Source organism: Hyperolius riggenbachi, chromosome 7 (assembly GCF_040937935.1).
Source record: "Hyperolius riggenbachi isolate aHypRig1 chromosome 7, aHypRig1.pri, whole genome shotgun sequence".
NCBI classification, from domain to species: domain Eukaryota; kingdom Metazoa; phylum Chordata; class Amphibia; order Anura; family Hyperoliidae; genus Hyperolius; species Hyperolius riggenbachi.
Window position 1 is genome coordinate 20,397,843 of NC_090652.1, and position 21,663 is coordinate 20,419,505.

The window sequence follows — 21,663 nt, forward strand, 5'->3', positions numbered from 1 at the left end:
TTACTTTTATCACTGTCATAACCACTTCTGTATTTTGTATTCTGTATGCTGTATAATTTTTTGTATTTTGTCACTAATTATGTATCTTGTATATTAGTGTACACCATTGTCTGTATTATGTACCCCATGTTTGTTTCTTATTTTGTACAGCGCCACGGAATATGTTGGCGCTTTATAAATCAATAATAATAATAATACTGTGAGGGTTGGGTAGGTATGTCACTGGTAATTAGAAAAGGTCAAATGCAAGGTATAGGGATAGCTGAGGGTAGAGAGACATCGTGTAGGAAGTGGTCAGGGGAGGGAATGTGAAGGGACAGCTGAGGACTACTGGGGAGTAGGGATGGGGAATGAGATGACCTGGAAGGGCGCTTTATGCCAAATTTCTGCAATTTTCCCTTTACTGTTGTTAGTAGTGCCGATGTTGTGTTTTGTGTCAGCCACTTACCCTGCTAATTATGAACTACCAGCTCACCAAGGTAAGTGTATTACTTATAACACAGCTAGTACAGAACTTTTAAGCAGGGGTCATGCTTGAAAAACGCTGCAACGTTTTGCCCCATACCAAAAATGCATGCGGAAACGCATGTAAAGAGTCTATGGTACAGCTGCATTTTTTTTTTCCAGAGGTGTCTGCAATTGTGCATAGTGGTTAAAAAATAAAATTCCCCTTAAAGGGAAGGTTCAGGGAGGGGATTAAAAAAAATAAAAATAAATTTCCACTTACCTGGGGCTTCCTCCAGCCCGTGGCAGGCAGGAGGTGCCCTCACCGCCGCTCCGCAGGCTCCCGGTGGTCTCCGGTGCCCGACCTGGCCGGCTGCCAGGTCGGGCTCTTCTGCGCTCCATTTCCTGGGACTTCTGTGTCCCACGCCGGCGCGCTGACGTCATCGGACGTCCGCCGGGCTGTACTGCGCATGCGCAGTAGTTCTGCGCATGCGCAGTACAGCCCGGCGGACGTCCGATGACGTCAGCGCGTCGGCGTGGGACGCAGAAGTCCCAGGAAATGGAGCGCAGAAGAACCCGACCTGGCAGCCGGCCTGGCCAGGTCGGGTCGGGCACCGGAGACCACCGGGAGCCTGCGGAGCGGCGGCGAGGGCACCTCCTGCCTGCCACGGGCTGGAGGAAGCCCCAGGTAAGTGGAAATTTATTTTTATTTTTTTAATCCCCTCCCTGAACCTTCCCTTTAACCTTCCCAGCGTTCAATTTCCCCAGGATTTCTGTGCAAACAGTGATAACATTTATTTTTAAAACTTTTTTTTTCCTGTAACTTGCCAAAATGTGTCAAGCAATGGTCTAGTATGCAGTGCAGGAGAGTATTGATGTGTATGCATGTTTATACTGTTCACAGCATGTTTTTTTGAACGGACATTTCTGTCCATACCGCTAGGGAGGTTAAGGCATGCTTTGAGGTGAGAAGGATATGGAGGCTGCCATATGTATTTCTTTGTAAACAATGCCAGTTGCCTGGCAGACCTGTTGATCTTCTGGCATAAGTAGTGCGAGTCAAAGTCCTGGAACAAGAATATGGCTAATTCAGTATAACCTGAGTCTGCCGAGTCCTAGTACCTAATCTGCTGCATGCTTGTTCAGAGTCTATGGCTAAAGTATCAGACACAGAATCAGGAAGTCTGCAAGGCAACTGGCATTGTTTTAAAAGGAAATCAATGTGGCAGTCTCCATAACCCTCTCACCTCGGGTTCCCTTTAAAACGCACTCCAAAATGCTTGTGGGGAATTGTCTATGATTTCCGCAGATGCAAGTGTGATCCCTTCTTTACTGCAGCTAATAAATCAAGCCTGAACACCAGGAACTCACTGACAGCACACTTTGTTGCTGGGGAAGGAATCTGAGTGAGGAGTCAGGACACGGCAGAAGCTTTACAGGATCTTCTCAAAAAATTAGCATATTGTGATAAAGTTCATTATTTTCTGTAATGTACTGATAAACATTAGACTTTCATATATTTTAGATTCAAATACACACAACTGAAGTAGTTCAAGCCTTTTATTGTTTTAATATTGATGATTTTGGAATACAGCTCATGAAGACCCAAAATTCCTATCTCAAAAAATTAGCATATTTCATCCGACCAATAAAAGAAAAGTGTTTTTAAAACAAAAAAAGTCAACCTTCAAATAATTGTGTTCAGTTATGCACTCAATACTTGGTCGGGAATCCTTTTGCAGAAATGACTGCTTCAATGCGGCGTGGCATGGAGACAATCAGCCTGTAGCACTGCTTAGGTGTTATGGAGGCCCAGGATGCTTCGATAGCGGTCTTAAGCTCATCCAGAGTGTTGGGTCTTGCGTCTCTCAACTTTCTCTTCACAATATCCCACAGATTCTCTATGGGGTTCAGGTCAGAAGAGTTGGCAGGCCAATTGAGCACAGTAATACCATGGTCAGTAAACCATTTACCAGTGGTTTTGGCACTGTGAGCAGGTGCCAGGTCGTGCTAAAAAAATAAATCTTCATCTCCATAAAGCTTTTCAGCAGATGGAAGCATGAAGTGCTCCAAAATCTCCTGATAGCTAGCTGCATTGACCCTGCCCTTGATAAAACACAGTGGACTAACACCAGCAGCTGACATGGCACCCCAGACCATCACTGACTGTGGGTACTTGACACTGGACTTCAGGCATTTTGGCATTTCCCTCTCCCCAGTCTTCCTCCAGACTCTGGCACCTTGATTTCTGAATGACATGTAAAAGTTACTTTCATCCGAAAAAAGTACTTTGGACCACTGAGCAACAGTCCAGTGCTGCTTCTCTGTAGCCCAGGTCAGGCGCTTCTGCCGCTGTTTCTGGTTCAAAAGTGGGTTCATGCTTCCATCTGCTGAAAAGCTTTATGGAGATGAAGATTTCATTTTTCAGCACGACCTGGCACCCGCTCACAGTGCCACAACCACTGGTAAATGGTTTACTGACCATGGTATTACTGTGCTCAATTGGCCTGCCAACTCTCCTGACCTGAACCCCATAGAGAATCTGTGGGATATTGTGAAGAGAAAGTTGAGAGACACAAGACCCAACACTCTGGATGAGCTTAAGGCCACTATCGAAGCATCCTGGGCCTCCATAACACCTGAGCAGTGCCACAGGCTGATTGCCTCCATGCCACGCCGCATTGAAGCAGTCATTTCTGCATAAGTATTCCCGATCAAGTATTGAGTGCATAACTGAACATAATTATTTGAAGGTTGACTTTTTTTGTTTTAAAAACACTTTTCTTTTATTGGTCGGATGAAATATGCTAATTTTTTGAGATAGGAATTTGGGGTTTTCATGAGCTGTATGCCAAAATCATCAATAGTAAAACAATAAAAGGCTTGAACTACTTCAGTTGTGTGTATTTGAATCTAAAATATATGAAAGTCTAATGTTTATCAGTACATTACAGAAAATAATGAACTTTATCACAATATGCTAATTTTTTGAGAAGATCCTGTAGAGCTTCTAGAAAGCACTAGTTCGCACGGACATTCGAACCACACGGTTCTTGTGAAAGTATTATACACACTGCAATTACAATTGAAGTAAGGAGACTTGAAGGAGTAAATGTGAGTTTATTGCTAGCTGTATCATTGAACATTATTTCCCAGATCTCAGAAACAAAGTGCAGTTTATGAAATCCTGCAGTTACTGACTATTACAGTCATTACTATGCAGCCATCCATCAAGGCTGAAGGTGATGGGGAGCAGTTTGCTCAGAGATGGGGATTATCAGGAGGATCCAAAATACTGCAAACATTCTTTTTACATTCTAGGTGTCTGTTCCTCCTTTTTGTTCATTTTCCTTTCATGGCATTCCAGCTAATTTCTTACAAGCAAAGCGTTGTACAATTACAGTACAGAGTTCAGCTCCTGCCATTATAGCCAAAGATGGATCCTCCACAAGGCAAGCCTAAGCAGCTGCCTAGGGCCTGGAGAGAGTCTAGGGGCTTGGTGGATGTTAGCCCCCAGCAAAGCTTACTAAAAAAGCCAGGTGATCATCAGCAGGAGGCAAAAAAAAATGCTATCTCGTCTAGCTAGGACTCCAGTTCATCGTAATCCTTTTCTGATTATAGTGGATCCAATTAATGCTATACTTATACCATAAGGTTGAATAATAACCATGCCAAATTATCAGCTGTAAAACATTCGTTTTTTTTTTTTTCTTTATTACTCATTTAACCTTTTCGGGACCGGCCACCTACCCCCCCTTAAGGACCAGTCATTTTGCGCGGGAAGGGGGTGCGCGCGTTTGGGGGGGTCAGGCGGCCGGATCCCGTGTGTGGCTGGCTAGAGTGGTGTCCCCCATGGTGGCCTGTGCCTCCCCCTTCTGCCCGCAGCCTTCACTTACCTTCCAGGCTCCAGCAATGAGCCGCACGGGACCCTCTTCTCCGGCCGGCATCTCCGTTCTGTCTGACGAGCAGTTCCGGGTCGCGGCTTGATGACGTCAGATGAAGCGGAGATGCCGGCCAGAGCGGAGGGGGCGCCGATCGTCGCTGGAACGGCAGGGAGGTGAGTGGATCCTCTTCTTTCCCCCCCTGCCGCCGCAGCTGTCAAACAGATCACTACGATCCGACGGCGATCGTAGTGATCGTGTGATCAGCAGCCATACGCGATGGCTGCTGATCACTCGGGGGAGATGTCGGCTGTCATATGACAGCTTAATCTCCCCCTCCGGGTGCGCACGATCCCGTCGGGAGCGGAAATTGCGGGCCGGCGTAGATCCTACGCCGCATCAGGCTAGAACAGCCACAAGTGCGGCGTAGGATCTCATTCACATGGTCCCGAAAAGGTTAAGTGACTCTGACTTGGTCCTGAGCAGCACAAGCAGAGCCTGAGAAAATAAACTCCACGTTCAGACGTTATCTTCATTGAAAACTACATCACAAAATCTATTTTTGTTCCAGAGATAAGCTCAGGAGAGCAATATGCAAATTAGAACTAACACTGTCAGGAGGAAGTACCTCCCCTTTTTAAGCCTCTCAACTAGTTAAATCAATCGATTGGCTTGCACTGATCAATAGGGAAGTTCAGCACACCCTACGCTTAGGCTTTGTTTACGTTATATAACCGCCAGAGCTGTCGCAAGCGCTGAGCAATTTTTATAGGGTTTTTTTGAAGCGTTTTTCTAAGTGCTTTCTGAGCGATTTTTTTTTTTTACTTCCTGACGAAGTGAACTATGACCCGGAAATTAATAAATGGAATGTATTCCTGAAAGTGCTCGGGAAATCGCAATTCGAACAGTTTGCAAGCACTTTGCGAGTCAATAGAAAGTATAGGGAAATCGCAAACGCTCAGAAAATGGTACAGGAGCCGCATTTGCGACTGGATAGAAAGGTTATTGCTTATGTGAGAACACTCACATAAGCGACTGTTGCACAGCGATTTAAAAAAATCTGCTATTGCTTAAAAAAAAAAAAAAAAAAAAAAAAAAGCGAAGTCGCTCGTAGTGTGAACAAGTCCTTAGATTTTGTTGTTGTTGTATTACGTCTCTGGAACTACTGAGAATGCCACAGTACGTAATCTGTGATGATGCAGTTTATCACATGACTCAAAGTTTCTATTATCTTGGTGAGCCTCAAGGTTTCTTTATCTCCAACTCTGATGCAGCAGCTATAAAAAAAGATATCCCAGTCCTGTTATTTTAAACATAAGTAGCAGAACTCAAGAATGGTGCCCTGCAGCAGCTTGCCGATAGGAGTCTGTTTAGTCCCCTCCAGGGCGCTAGAGGTCACTGTCGCATAACAGACTGCTCATTCATAATAAGAGAGCCTATCTGTTGTCCAAAAAGAAGGCCCTCTAGTGCCTGGAGAAAGTAGCAGCTGACTGTTTTTATCATCAAGGCTTGCTGCTGCTGCTGCATCCTTTTCTCTGCAGTTCCACCGTTTTAGGCTTTTAACCACTTAAGTACCAGCGGTCTCTGCCCCCTTAAGGACCAGAGACCGCTGGTACCAGAAATGGCAAAACACCAACAAATCGCCGCAAATACCCGCTGCAACTGCCGTCCACGCCGCATGCTACGAACCTCAGGCCACCCACGCTGCAGTCTCTATGATGGCAGAGTGTTATGAGCCGGTCAGGAGCCGCTTTCGTTGGCTCCTGACCCTGTCTATCAATGTAAGCCAATGGGAGTTGCTTACGCTGATAGACAGGGCCAGAAGCCAATGAGATCTGCCCCTGTCCAGCTCACAGAGCTCTGCCTTCATAGAGATGGCAGGGTGAGTGAGCTGCGGCGGGGAGACAGCAGGAATGCGTGGCGGTGGTGAGTTGAAATCTACACCCTGGCAGCCAGATCAGCATCAAAACAGTGCGTAGATTTCAACTAGCGATGTCCTAAAGTAGTTAAAATAAGCAGCAAAAACCAAAGTTGTGGTCAGTCCAGTTATCGCATTATTTCTATCAAAACCACATTTTCAAAAACAGAACATAACGCCAACAGATTAAAGATTCCATATAGATTAAAATGGAAGAGTCTGACTTCCCTAGTTACAATTCCCTCTCATTCTGGAATTCCATTAACCACCCTGGCGTTCTATTAAGATCGCCAGGGCGGCTGCGGGAGGGTTTTTTTGAAATAAAAAAAAACTATTTCATGCAGCCAACTGAAAGTTGGCTGCATGAAAGTCCACTAGAGGGCGCTCCGGAGGCGTTCTTCTGATCGCCTCTGGCGGCCAAAAGTAACACGGAAGGCCGCAATGAGCGGCCTTCCGTGTTTTGCTTACTTCGTCGCCATGGCGACGAGCGGAGTGACGTCATGGACGTCAGCCGAAGTCCTGACGTCAGCCGCCTCCGATCCAGCCCTTAGCGCTGGCCGGAACTATTTGTTCCGGCTGCGCAGGGCTGAGGCGGCTGGGGGGACCCTCTTTCGCCACTGCTCGCAGCGGATCGCCGCAGAGCGGCGGCGATCAGGCAGCACACGCGGCTGGCAAAGTGCCGGCTGCGTGTGCTGCTCTTTATTTCATCAAAATCGGCCCAGCAGGGCCTGAGCGGCACCCTCTGGCGGTAATGGACGAGCTGAGCTCGTCCATACCGCTAAGGTGGTTAATTATTTTAACACATAAGATCCAACAAAGCCATGATTAGTATCTAATCTGTAGAATTCCGTTGTAACTATGCGACTGGTCAATTACTTGTAAAATCAAGTTTATAACAGGGAAGATTGCCATCATTTGTATAGAGAAGTCACTCCCATTTACAAAAAATGAAAAAAAAACAAACAAAAAACCTTAAAGAAAACCTGTACTGAAAAAAAGTTCCCCTGGGGGGTACTCCCCTCAGTAGGGGGAAGCCTCTGCACCCTATCGAGGCTTCCCTCGTCCTCCTGTGTCCCACTGCAGTGCCAAATCCGACAGCCTGTGCAATATTTACCTTTCCGGGCTCCAGCGGGGGTGCTGTTGTGGCTCTTCTACCGGAGACAGGCAAAAATAGCCGATCTCCGTCGGGTCCGCTCTACTGCGCAGGTGCAGGATACTAGCGCCTGCGCAGTACAGCGGTCCATCGGAGATCGGCTATTTTCGCCTATCTCCGTGGGAAGAACGGATACTGCGCCTGCGCTGGAGCCACGGCGGTAAATATTTACATCGCCGCCGCTCCAGGAGGATTTTCTCTGCCGCCGTGGGACCGAGGAGGACGGGGGAAGCCTCAATAGGATCCGGAGGCTTCCCCCACCCGAGGTGAGTGCCCTCCAGGGGAGTTTTTTTTTCATTACAGATTTTCTTTAAAGGGAACCTGAAGTGAGAGGAATATGGAGGCTGCCATATTTATTTCCTTAGGTGTTGCCCGGCAGTCCTGCTGATCCCTTTGGCTGCAGTAATGTCTGAATCACACACCTGAAACAAGCATGCGGCTAATCTTGTCTGATTTTTCTCAGAAACACCTGATCTGCTGCATGCTTGTTCAGGGTCTATGGGTTAAAGTATTAGAGACAGAGGATCAGCAGAAAGCCATGAAACTGGTATTGCCTAAAAGAAAATAAATATGGCAGCCTCCCATATACCATCTAGCTTCAGCTTAAGTGAGATATACTGGCTGTGAGACCAATGCTAATACATCTGTAATTTGCACTGGTATGTTAGACATAACAGATTTTCATAGCAGCTGTACCATCACCCGGGTTGTGGGGGGTGAAAGGACAGTAGGACGGCAGTCACAGAAATGACACTGCATGTAAAACTACCATTTCAACTCTGTCATAGTGAAAGTACAAATTGTTTTATGCTATAGTTCTACAGATATCTCTGGTGATAGTTTCAGACAACAGAATACAGGGTGCATAGCTGCTGAATGAGCAGGTCAGAAAAGTGTTCCCCCTACACTAGTTTTACCTGGACATCATGTCATTTTGTTTCCATAAACCCCATGAGCAGAGAGAGGAGCCTAAGCAGGGTTGTAGTTTCATAATGCATCACTTCTGCTCAGTAGTAAATATGCAAAATATTCCCTAATGTCCCTGTACGCTAGACACAAGTCCAGAGTGGCTGATGTGAAGTGTACCTGTTATTTTACACAATCATTCTAATCCAACTTGCAAACAAAAGCTGTTTCAGGCTAAATTGGCCTTCATCAGTGCAAGGGATGGATTACAACAGATACAACTTGGAACCCAGTCTTTAAAGTGCCCCCGAGGTGAGTTATATGGAGGCTGCCATATGTATTTCCTTTTAAAGGGACCCTGAACAATTTTAAAAATGACAATTTCCACTTACCTGGGGCTTCCTCCAGCCCACCATAGGCCGCGGGGTCCCCCTGCATCCTCCTGGCTCCTCTTGCGGTCCTGCTGGCAGCTCAGTTATTCAGCAACTTCCTCCTGAAAGTCGCCAGTCTTCTTCCTGGCCGGCACAGGTCATCAAGTCGCCCGGCGTGAGAGTCCTGTGCATGTGTGGTTCAGAATTAGAGAGCTGCGCATGCGCAGGAATCTCACGCCGGCCAACTTGGTGACGCGTGCTCGGCCAGGAAGAAGACTGGCGACTTTCAGGAGGAAGTCGCTGATTTATGGAGCCGCCAGTGGGACTGGGAGAGGAGCCAGGAAGACGTTGGGGGACCTCAGGGGCCTATGGTGGGCTGGAGGAAGCCCCATGTAAGTGAAAAATCATCATTTTTAAACCTGTTCAGGTTCCCTTTAAGCAATGCCAGTTGCCTGGCACCCCTGCTGATCCTCTGCCTCTAATACTTTTTAGCAAATCTGGTGTTTGACAATATTGTACAATCTGACAAGATTAGCTCCATGCTGGTTTCTGGTGTTATTCAGACACTATTGAAGCCAAATAGACCAGCAGGGCCGCCGGCAACTGGTATTGTTTGACCTGGATGCTGCCAGATTTATTTCCTGTTATTCTCACCTCGATTTCACTTTAAAGAGACTCCGTAACAAAAATTGCATCCTGTTTTTTATCATCCTACAAGTTCCAAAAGCTATTCTAATGTGTTCTGGCTTACTGCAGCACTTTATACTATCACTGTCTCTGTAATAAATCAATGTATCTTTCCCATGTCAGACTTGTCGGCCTGTGTCTGGAAGGCTGCCAAGTTCTTCAGTGTTGTGGTTCTGCTATGAATTCCCCCTTCCAGGCCCCTCTCTGCACACTGTGTGTTATTTAGATTAGAGCAGCTTCTCTCTTCTCTCTTATCTTTTACAAGCTGGATAAATCGTCCTCTGAGCTGGCTGGGCTTTCACATACTGAGGAATTACAAACAAGGGCAGAGCTGTTTGCAGGAAGAAAAGAGCAGCCTGAAACTTCAGTGCATGGGGGAAAGAAACACATAAATGATCTCTTGAGATTCAAAAGGAATGCTGTATACAGCCTGCTTGTGTATGGAAGTATTTTTCTATGTGTGGACATACTGTACATCAACCTACTTCCTGTTTTGGTGGCCATTTTGTTTGTTTACAAACAAACGTTTTAAAACTGTTTTTAACCACTTTTAATGCGGCGAGGAGCGGCGAAATTGTGACAGAGGGTAATAGGAGATGTCCCCTAACGCACTGGTATGTTTACTTTGAAGCGATTTTAACAATACAGATTCTCTTTAAGCACTGCATAGTCTTCAAACAGCCTTAGAAGTTGGCCTTCATCACTGCGAGTACTGCCAGCTGATTGGTTGAGGCTGCTGGTTACTGGAGTTCCAGATAACTAGGATAGCTGTATATGCTTGGTAAAGAGGTTTTTAGTCTCTTACAAAATCCCCAATAAATGAAGTCATTTGGCTGCTGGCAATAGCCGGTTTCTGAATTACGTGTTCAGAAATTGCGACAACTCCGAATGACATTAACACCAGAAGTTTCAGCGGGCACAGGGTGAGGCGTCTTTCCATATCACCCTGCTCCGAAAGTTGGCCCTGGCCATTTTCAATGTACTCTAAAATCCTAGTACTTGTGGTACGCCATGACTTTACTCTGCGTCTCCTAAATAGTCCCATATTTTACAATCTCATGCTTAGGGGGCCAGCCAGGGGTTGTCATTTTTTTTTAACCATAAATGCCCATACCAAATGCAGGCAACAACTAGCAATGCCGCTAAAACTACATATAAGTTCAATTCCCGCATGCAGGTGTGCTTTAACATAATGCTTTTATATTGAATGTTATTACCAGCCCTTTAGAATATTCTCTCTGTGTGATGAGACATTAACTTGTTACCTCTCGTACAGCTTGTATTGTATCAGCTGGGAACCATATTTACTGCAAATCACGGGGGACGTTAAAAAAACAAAACGTAAACAACCAGAGCAGCAGCAGGGAAAAATAGCCCGGCTGCATACAAATATACTGCATATGTATTTCAACTGATGCAAAAACAAAAAATAGTAATAATTCAGCCTTCAGGATAGGCAGAAAATAAAACGTTAGATAATTAGGAGCAAAGCAAGTACCGTTAATTACGATAGAAAAAAAATATATTGTTTTTGAAAATCCTCAGAATGCCGTAATCTGTGCGAATGGCAGCATTGTCTATAAATAGAATTTTACTTTTGTAGAAAACAAGTCATTTTTCTTGTGTCTGCAGGTCGCCTGTTGTAAGTGTTTTTTCTATAAAAGTGAAACGGTCGGACGCAATCGATGGCCACAGTAAAGAGTCGCTGGGAGTCTCCGGTCGGTCATGGTAGGCACTTTTTCTGTGCAGAAATTCCAGCCGTGGTTTGACAACAGTGCCACGCCCAGCAGCGGGAAGAGGGCGGAGCCAGCGACTGCCGCGCAGCATCTACAGAGCCATGAAGTTGACGAACTACAGGAGTTTGCGGCGGTTGCTCTGAGGTAGGAATGTGCTCCTCAGCTCCAGAACGTTGTTGCGGTTTTCTCCGGAGACCTGAAAGACCTAAAGAGGAAGGGGAGAAGTCAGATGATATTTTAAAATATTACCATTATTTTTAATATTAGATGTACATGAACTAATGTAAAGCACTTGCTTAAAATCGTCGGTGTTTTCTGCAATGCGATAACGCGCATAACGCTTCCCAATGTGCAATCGCAGTGCACTGGTAGCATTGTGCGATTTTCTGCGGTGGGGGAAAAGCCTGACACTATTGCTTTGTCTGCAATGGGGAAATAGCAAGCGTTGTGCGATACAGTCAGCTGTTCTCAGCTGGCTGCCGGCCAAGAATGTGGATTCAGCCGTGAGAAAATGCTGCCATTTTCCTGCGGCCTCAAGTGTGACCATTCCCTTAGTTTTCCATGTAACTCCAAGCCTGGGACCCACTTGCAGCGTTTTTGTTTTGAAAACCACACTCTCATTCACTTGAATGAGAGTCGTGGCACAGTTGGCGGAAAGGATTTTTTGAAAACAAAAACGCTGCAAGTGGGTGCCAGGCCTTAGGCTTTGCTTATAGTGGTGTGATGCAAAAGCTGCATTGTAGCGTGGAATGTCACCCTTCAAAGCAACACCTATGAGACATTCAAAGTGCAAAAGATACTATTGGGTAAGGTCCTTTATATCGTGAAGGATCAAAACACAGTCCTTTTTAAGGGCAGTCCACCTTGCCCACCATGACTAATGTATTGCTTTAGAGAAGGACTCATATAGTTAATGCAATCTCAAGATCACCGGAAATTCCTTATAAAAAAGCTTTATTGACACATATACAAAACGGGTTCCCACGCTTCAGTGTCTTCTTCGCAGTTGGGAAGGTTTTGTGTACGCCTGGTATGTTCAGGCGCCCCCAGTATATTATTATTTGATTCCTATTTGGTTTTCCTCGTCTGATTGAGCCATACAGAGCTGGGTATCTTGGCCTGATGAAGGGCATATTTATTGTTATAAAAGCCCGAAACGAACGTGTGTCGTTGCCTTGAATAATACAAATACCCATAAAGCTACAATCATTTTCCAAGTCAAATTAGATATCGTTCCTATTTTTGGCTCTATGAGGACCCACTGTTTGATATTCAAGAACTGCATTTTTATACATTTTCTATTTTTGGATATACCTGTTTTGTATATGTGTCAATAAAGCTTTTTTTATAAGGAATTTCCGGTGATCTTGAGATTGCATCAATTATAGGAGTCCTTCTCTAAAGCAATACATTAGACATTCAAGTGCGTCAGACTTTTCCATTGCGTTGCATTCCTACTTTTACAGGGAAAGAAACGCAACACTCGCTGTCCACCGAGCAGAACGCTTGTTCATCTTTCTAATATGTGAACATCTGAACTTCACAGTTGAAAAACTCAAAGCTAACCCATTGTTCTATCCAATGGAAAAATGATTCTTGATGAAGGTAAAGGATGCATTGTTGCTGTATACTCTGAAGACCACTTGTGTGTTATATTTTACTTTGAAATGTTATCAGATCTGATTGCTATAAATATTGTAATCACATCTATACTTAAGATTCTTAATATTGTGTTTATAATTACAGTATAAAAATACATTAATACACAGTATACAGACTGGAATCATTCTCTTCATTTCATAGAGGAATAATATCAATTAAATTATCCGTTTAGGTCTTCTGTGGGTACCATGAGGATTACCTCGCCGCCTCTGGGAGAGTTATGCTACGTACAGACATGCGATAACGATCGTTCGTAAGCAACGACGAACGATCAATTAAGGAGAGAAATGAAAAGGTCGTTAGTAAAGAGGTGTTGAAAGTGGGAAACGATCAGATCGTTTCCGAACGAACGATGCGGAAGTGACGAACGTATGATACAGCGCATCTAGTATGCTAAACGTTATTCAGATCAATGAACCCGGAACGAACGTCATTGTTAATGGCCAGTAGGAAAGAGGAAGTTGCGTACATATATATATATATAATATATAGTATATACACACACAGGGAGAGAGAGATATAGATAGATATATCTCTATCTATGTCAACATATATCTATATATCTCTATACATCTATCTACATCTATATATATATATATATATATATATATCTATATACATCTCTCTGTCTCTCTCTCTCTCTCTGTCTGCGCATGTACGGTACTTAACGAACGATCGTTTTTGTAACGATCAGCATACACACGTACTTTTGCTAACGATCGTCGTTACAAAAAATCCGCCAGGACGGATTTCCAGTTTGCAACGACTTCAGTCGCTGATCGTTACCCTTAACGATCGTTAGCGGTTATTTTGTAACGATCGTCGTTATAAACGATCGTTAGTCGTTCGTTACCAACGACTTTAGTCGCATGTCTGTATGCCCCTTCTGGATGAATAATGAGATGCAAATTTCTCCTTGCATTCAATTTTCATGTAAACTATATGCAGCTTGACATTAAACCAGTCAGAATAATTTCCTGTCAATTTGTATTGGTCCAAGTTCAAGCTGCATAACATGTACATGAAATTTGAATGCAAGGAGAAATTCTCATTGATCATCCCCTAGACTGCAGTGTTCCCTAACCCTGTCCTCAATGCCCACCAACAGTGCATGTTTTGTGGAAAGCCGCAGAGGTAGTTAATCAGCTCTGCTGAGACACTAATTACCCCACCTGTGCATGTTTGTGGTTTCCTGCAGTGCATTGCAGGAGTCTGACAGCCACAATCATGACTCATTAAGGCAACTGCATTGTGGGACTTGTAGTTCCTTAACAGCTGGTGAGCCAAGTTTGCAGATCACTACTCTAGAGCAGGGCTTTTCAACCCTGTCCTCAAGTACCACTGCGGCCTAGTGCACACCAGAGCGGTTCGGTTGCGTTTTTAGGAACACTTGCGGCGGAGGAAACGCTTGGATAATGTATTTCAATGGGCTGGTGCACACCAGAGCGGGTCACTTTTAGCTGAAACGCAAACTCCCGGACTGCAGCATTTTTGGGATTTCGGAGGCGTTTCTGCCTCCAATGTTAACTATAGGAAAAAACGCTTGATAAAACGCCAGATCAGAGCGGTTTTCCAGGCGTTTTAGTTACAGTAGCTGTTCAGTACAGCTTTACTGTAACAATATCTGTAATCTGCTACACGAAACCGCAAAACGCTTCATAATAAGAAAAAACGCTAGCATTTTGCGGATCTGCTAGCGGTTTTTGGTGTGCACTAGGCCTACCAATGCATGTTTTGCAGAAAACCACACACACATTCACAGGTGAGGTAATTAGTGTCTCAGCAGAGCTGATTAACTACCTCTATGGATTTCCACGAAACATGCACTGTTGGTGGTACTTGAGGACAGGGTTGAAAAGCCCTGCTCTGTGACTGATTCAGCAGGATGCTATGTAGCCCTCTTTGGGACAATACAATCCCTCCAGGTATGCATAATTAATCTATACGCACCCCCAGAATCCCCCCTACCCCCCCTTAGAGAGATCCTGAAATTACTAGACGAATACCCTAACACCTCAGTTATCTGGGCAGGTGACTTTAACATAGCCTTAAACGCTACACTAGATAGATCACATGCCACACCATCCTTAAGGGCTCGTTTCCACCATAGCGAATCCGCATGCGGCGTCGACATGCGGATTCGCTTGGTACATTGAAGTGGCCGGGGCTGTTTCCATATGTGCGGCGATCGGGAGCGATTTGGCGGCGGGCCAAATCTGCACGACGGGACCCACAGAATTCGCCTGCGTCGGGAATCCATGCGAATCGCCGCTAATGTATTTAATAGGAAAAACGCATGCGTTTTTTACATGCGTTTTTACCCGCGATTCGCGTGCAATTTCGCACCTTTTCAATGTTATTTTGCCCTGGCAGAGTCACGGTTAATTTCGCATGGCACCGTGCCATGCGAAATCGCATGCGAAATCGCGGGTAAAAACGCATGCGGAAACGCATTCGCATGCGTTTTTACAAGCGTCGGGATGCCGGCGAAATCGCGTCACAACAGTGGAAACGGACCCTAAAACAGAAGCAACAATCTACACTACTAAATAAACTCCTAACCTCAGCTCACCTCATAGACATATAGAGAGAATACAATCCCCTTGCGCGAGGTTATACCTTTTACTCCCCCTCTCACCACACCTACTCCAGAATAGACATGATACTTTTGTCAGCCCCTCTAATACCTAACTTAACCTTCTCGAGACATGTCATTAGCGCATGGTTGGATCACGATATTGTTTGGACAGCCTGCGCCTCTCTTACCACCCCCTTAACTCGCCCCCCATGGAGATAAAACGAAAGCCTACTGGCGGATGGTGAAACAGTACTTGATCTAGAAGAGCGTCTCAGTGAATATTTCATAATTAATGATACCACTGATATCAGACCAGATATACTATGGCTAGCTCACAAACCCACAATAAGAGGACAGATAATCAAAATAGCCTCTCAAAGTAAAAAATCTATAACTGAAAAACAACGTACTCTAGAACACAAACTAACTCAACTACGCTTAGCTCATGCACTCCAACCCTCTAGATATCTCCAGAATCAAATAGAGACCACTCAATCGCAAATAAATATCATACTATCAAACCGCACTGAGAAAGCGATTCGTTGGACGAGATCAAAAATATACGCTCAATACAATAAGCCAAGCACATGGCTTGCCAGAAAATTACGCCAGACCCAATCCCTTAATAAAGTTCACCAAATTAGAACTAAATCAGGAGCAGTCACCTCTGACCCATTAAAAATACACAAAGAATTTGCAGAATACTACCAATCCCTATATGCGGCTAAGGAAAATAATGACCCATTAACTCACCCCTCTGAATTTTTAAATGACCTAAGAACCCCATACCTCCGCCCGGAAAAAGCTCTAGCTCTAAATTTGCCAATTTCAGAACTGGAAGTCCAAATAGCTATTAAACACCTGAAACAAGGTAAGGCTCCTGGGCCAGATGGCTTCTCGGCCATATACTATAAAAAATTTAAGAAAATTCTAACCCCCTATCTTGTCAAACTATTCAATGCCACCCTGGACGGCAAACCGCTTGCCCCCGAATTTTTACAATCCACTATTGCAGTGATCCCTAAGCCGAAAAGGGACCCTCTGGATATTAAAAATTACAGGCCTATCTCATTACTCAACCTAGACTATAAGCTATTCACATCAATTCTAGTCTTGAGATTGAATAGAGTGTTGGGCCCACTAATCGACAGAGACCAAGTGGGGTTCATCCCACAACGACAGGCCTCTGACAATGTCAGAAAGGTCGTGGACCTTCTCCATGTCGCTGCCTCCAATAAGCTTCCTTTGGCTCTGGTCTCGCTCGACATGGAGAAGGCCTTTGACACAATCGACTGGCCATATATGCTACAGGCTCTCCAAAAAGCGGGTATAGGAGGCTCCTTCCTTCAGGCCATTCAAACCCTGTACTCCACCCCCTCAGCCCAACTAAAGCTCCCCTCCAACATACCAACCACAATTCCCATTCAAAGAGGGACGCGACAAGGCTGTCCCCTATCGCCTGCCATCTTCGCTCTGACTATAGAACCGCTGGCAGCCAAGATACGAGCCACAACCGACATCCAAGGTATATCAGTCGCTGGAACGGAATATAAAGCCAATCTGTTCGCAGACGACCTGCTCCTTACTTTGACATCTCCTCATACATCCTTGCCTAACTTAATTGACCTAATGAAAAGATTTGGCAAGGTCTCTGGCCTCTCCCTTAACATTACCAAATCTGAAGTGCTTTTTGCCAATTTAACCAAAACACAGGCTACTGCTATTACTTCCACCCTAGGCCTCTCACTCCAAAACAAATATATTACCTACCTTGGAGTTAAAATTTCTACCAACCCCAAAGAACTTTTCAACCTAAATTATAAACCAATGCTGGCCTCACTAAAGCAAGATCTACTAAAGTGGAATTCGCCCACCTTATCCTGGACTGGCAGAATCCAGGCGATCAGAATGACCCTGCTCCCCCGTCTACTTTACCTGTTCAGAACACTACCAGTCCTAGTTACCAAAACCTCCCTCAAAGATTTGCAACTCTCCATTTTCAAGTTTATAACAAACAATAAACGAGCTAGGATAAACCAAAAAATAATGTATATGAACAGAGACAGAGGTGGAATGGGAGTACCAGATCTATTTAGTTACTATCGAGCCTCGCAGATAGCACAAATAGCCCAGATACACGCTGATCACAACCCTCCCCTATGGGCCGAAATAGAAAATGGCCTACTACAACCAGTCACATTTCCTGCTCTCCAATGGTCGCCACGCATATCCCCAACCAGATACCAAAAAATCTCCCCACTAACAGCACACTCTTTAACGATCTGGAATAGACTTAAACTCCAAAAAGGATTGCAGTCAGAGATCCCCCTCCAGATGCCTCTGATAGGCAACCCTAACTTCCCTCCTGGTCTAGAGCAAGGGGCATTCAAATGGTGGACAGAAAAAGGGTATGTTGCTGTCAAAAACTTCTTAGTAAACGACAAATCACCCACTTGGGAGCAATTTAAAAACACTACCTCTTTCCCACCCTCTGAATACTTCCACGCTATACAAATCTTCCACTTTATAAAATCAACATGCCCCAAAAACACAATATTCCCCCCCAGGACCACCTATGAAGCCTGGTGTGCTCTACATTCTTTAGAAGGAGGCCTTATTTCATATATCTACTCCCAGCTCTCACAACCAGTAGAACTCACAAAAACCCGTACAATGCTACAATGGGAGAGAGATTTAGGTATCACGCTAACCCTTAAACGCTGGTCCAAATGCTGCTTAACCCTCACAAAAGGCAGCAACTATTTCTCTCATATTGAGACCAACTACAAAATATTACACAGAACCTATATAACCCCCACCAAAATGCATGCAATCTCACAGACTAACACCCATCTATGTTTCAGAGGGTGTGGCTTGCCAGGGACTATTGATCATATATGGTGGTTCTGCCCCATTGTAAAAAGATACTGGGTCCAAGTTACTTCTATCCTAAGCACAGCCCTAGAAAGATCTCTCTCACCAGATCCCCTACTCCTACTATTGGGAGACAAACCCCCTGGTTGGAGTTTTCCCCAACATAGGCTCTCTCAGCATATAGCCAAGGCCGCAAGAATGCACATAGCACGCCAATGGAGGCAACCAACACTGTCAATGGACCTTACAGATCATATTATTAGCGATATCCTAATTTCAGAACGGACCTTAGCTATAATCAATGACAATACAGATGCCTTTACCAGAATCTGGCAGCCCTGGCTTTCTTGCTCCCACACGTTGGGTCTTCGATCCTGTGCCCTTTCTTTCTGAGTATCACTCTGCAACACCGCAGAAAGACCTGTATATACCCCCAAATACAACTGTAAACCAAACGACTGTCTGTAACCAACCGTGTTTATCTGCGTACCAATATCAATGCTTCGACTAAAATGTACCACTACTTTTCTATCCTGTTTATGTAATGTAATGCCCTATGTTAAGGGCTTTTTGAACTGCGATTTTGCAATCATTTATATATTTCAATAAAAACTTTTGAAACTAAAAGCCCTGCTCTAGAGCATGTACAGCTGTACCGATATCTCACTAAAAGATCTGTGGTGCCAGATCATCTCATGCGAGCACACAGCTCCTCTCTTGATCCTACCCACTGTCCCAGCAAGCCCCAAGGTGTCCTCATCCTTCCTCTATAGTATCCCAGGGTGTCTGTAAAGAGTTGTCACTATAACAATAGTACATAGATCTTAGACCAGGCAAAGCTGTAGATCAGTGTTTCTCAAACCTGTCCTCATGACTCCCCCACGGTGCATGTTTTACAGGCAACCTCACCTATACACAGGTGGGGTGATCAGTGTCTCCGCTAGGTGGGTTCCATGTAGCTGAGACACTAATTGTGCCACCTGTGCATAGGTGAGGTTGTCTGTAAAACATGCACCATTGGAGAGTCACAGAGAATGATCAACCTCTATCCTTCCTGGTGACACTAGAGGCTCATACACACATCAGACTATAGTCTTTGGAAAATGAAAGATCACAGACCAATCTTACCACCCTTCATGTAGTATGAGAGTCATACTCTACACAGTCTTTTCTATGGAGCTGAACTCCCCATCAGATGGAAATATTTGCAAGATGCTGCACACAAAGATGCTGCACACATTCAAAAGATCATTATCTGCAAAAGATCTGTTTCTGCAAAAGATCCATTCCCGCAAAATGCATTCATAGTCTATGATATCTGCAGATCTCAATACACGCCTTGTTTAACAGACATTCATCTGCAGATCAGATCCACCAGGATGGATCTTCAGATCTGCAGATGATTGTCTGTTAAACAACATGTGCATGAGGATCTGCAGATATCATAGACTATGAATGCATTTTGCAGGAACGGATCTTTTGCAGATACTGATCTTTTGAATGTGTACAGCATCTTTCTGTTCAGCATCTTGCAAAGATTTCTATCTGATGGGGAGTTCATCTCAATAGAATAGACTGTGTAGGTATGGCTCTCATACTACATGGAAGGGGGTAAAATTGGTCTGTGATCTTTCATTTTCTAGAGACTACGGTCTGATGTGTGTATGCACCTTAAGGGCTAGTTCACAGTGCAGTTGCAGAATAATTCTGCATGTTAATTAATTGCCCATACAATTCTATGTGCCTGTTCACGTCTCTGCGCTGTAACAGATCTTGTTATCCTAACTGGCTGCATGCAGGCCTTGTATTTAAGTTTATGTCCAGTCCCCATTGCAGTTCAGTCATAACAGGTGCATTATGCAACTGACCACTGTGAATGCAAAAGGTTTGTACGCACCATCTCTGTGGCAGACAAGACACCCGGGTACACGACTAAACTAAGGATATGAAAACTACTTTTCCACCACCGTAGTACCCCAATACTCATTATACAGGTGGTAAAATGACATGTAAATCTGTTCTGCAGCTTCCATATCCATGTTTTTCTCTACAAGTGGACAATAAACCCCACTGAAAACATCTAAAGATGAAGTGATGGTGAACAGAAGCTTCAATGGCTTCTACTGAAGACACCAATAAAAAACAAACCTAAGCAACAAGTATTTTTTGATGCTTTGACAAACAGATGTATTTGCCTTGTTGTCAATGTGGCGATAGGTACAACACCAGCAACAAATGAGGGGTAAGTGAGAAATGCTGAGAACAACAAAGAAGCAATGGTCTATCACAAACATACAAGTGGCCAAAAGTCAAACAGAAACAGAGATTATCATCAACACCAAAAGTGTTAGGGCTCGTTTCCACTATAGCGAATCCGCATGCGGGCTCTGCATGCAGATTCGCATAGTCAATGTAAGTGGATGGGGCTGTTTCCACTTGTGCGGCGGCGGGAGCGTTTTTTGGTGCGGCAGAAATCTGCACGGCAGAGCCGTCAGATTTCGCGTGCGGGAGGAATACGGGCGAATCGCCGCTAATGCATTTAATAGGGAAATCGCATGCGGCTTTGTCATGCGGATTTCCCTGCGATTTCGCATGGTTTGCTATGGAGCTTTACTCAGGCAGTGACATGGTTAAATTCGCCTGGCTCCTTGCCATGCGAAATCGCGGCTAAATCCGCATGCGGAAACGCAGCCGCATGCGATTTCTTCTGCGGTGGAATCCAGGCGATTCCGCACCGCAACAGTGGAAACGAGCCCTAACTGAAGCATTTCTAGAGATGAAGAAGCATCTCCAGTGAGGAATCAGGATTTTTAATAAAGATCTGCTGTTAAAGGACAACTGAAGTGAGAAGTATATGGAGGCTACCATATGTATTTCCTTTTAAGCAATACCAGCTGCCTGGCTATCCTGCTGATCCTCTGCCTCTAATACTAGAACAAGCATGCAGCAGATCAGGTGTTTGACATTATTGTCAGATCTGACAAGATTGGCTGCAGTAGTGTCTGAATAACAACACCAGAAAAAATAGCATGCAGCTAAATAGACCAGCAGGACTGCCAGGCAACTGGTGTTGTTTAAAAGGAAATAAATAGGTGCTGCGCAGCAGTACAATGCACTTGCGTACTGCTGCATGCATTCTGCCCGCAAGCGCAGAGCTTAGCTATTCACTGTTAAAAATGGGATCAGCAGCGGGTAGCAGCGCAGGTGGCAGGCAATCACACCCGTTGCGTTCCGATCACACGGCCATCTGCGCTACATAGATGTGAACGAGGCCTAACATTGATGTGCTGATAAAAAGCGGACAAAAGCACACTAACTGGAAATGAGGCCTTAACCTTTATAAAAAAAAAAAAATAAAGAAGCTGCTGTCCTCGGGCAACACACTTCAAAGGAAGCAGGGGAACCAAAGAAGGGGCTGCTACTGGAACAGGATGAGCTCGCTGGAAGCTTTCT

At 44.7% G+C, this 21,663-nt stretch overlaps 2 long non-coding RNA genes across 2 annotated transcripts in view; one reads left to right on the plus strand and one right to left on the minus strand.

Annotated features, from left to right (window-relative positions):
* Positions 1 to 11,994, plus strand: part of LOC137525407 (uncharacterized) — an 80,047-nt gene extending 68,053 nt beyond the window's left edge. Inside the window, exon 3 of the long non-coding RNA XR_011022919.1 lies at positions 10,993 to 11,994. This is a non-coding gene — a long non-coding RNA (uncharacterized lncRNA). The remainder of the gene's footprint in view (positions 1 to 10,992) is intronic.
* LOC137525406 (uncharacterized) overlaps positions 10,541 to 21,663 on the minus strand; it is a 28,885-nt gene continuing 17,762 nt past the window's right edge. Inside the window, exon 3 of the long non-coding RNA XR_011022918.1 lies at positions 10,541 to 11,301. This is a non-coding gene — a long non-coding RNA (uncharacterized lncRNA). The remainder of the gene's footprint in view (positions 11,302 to 21,663) is intronic.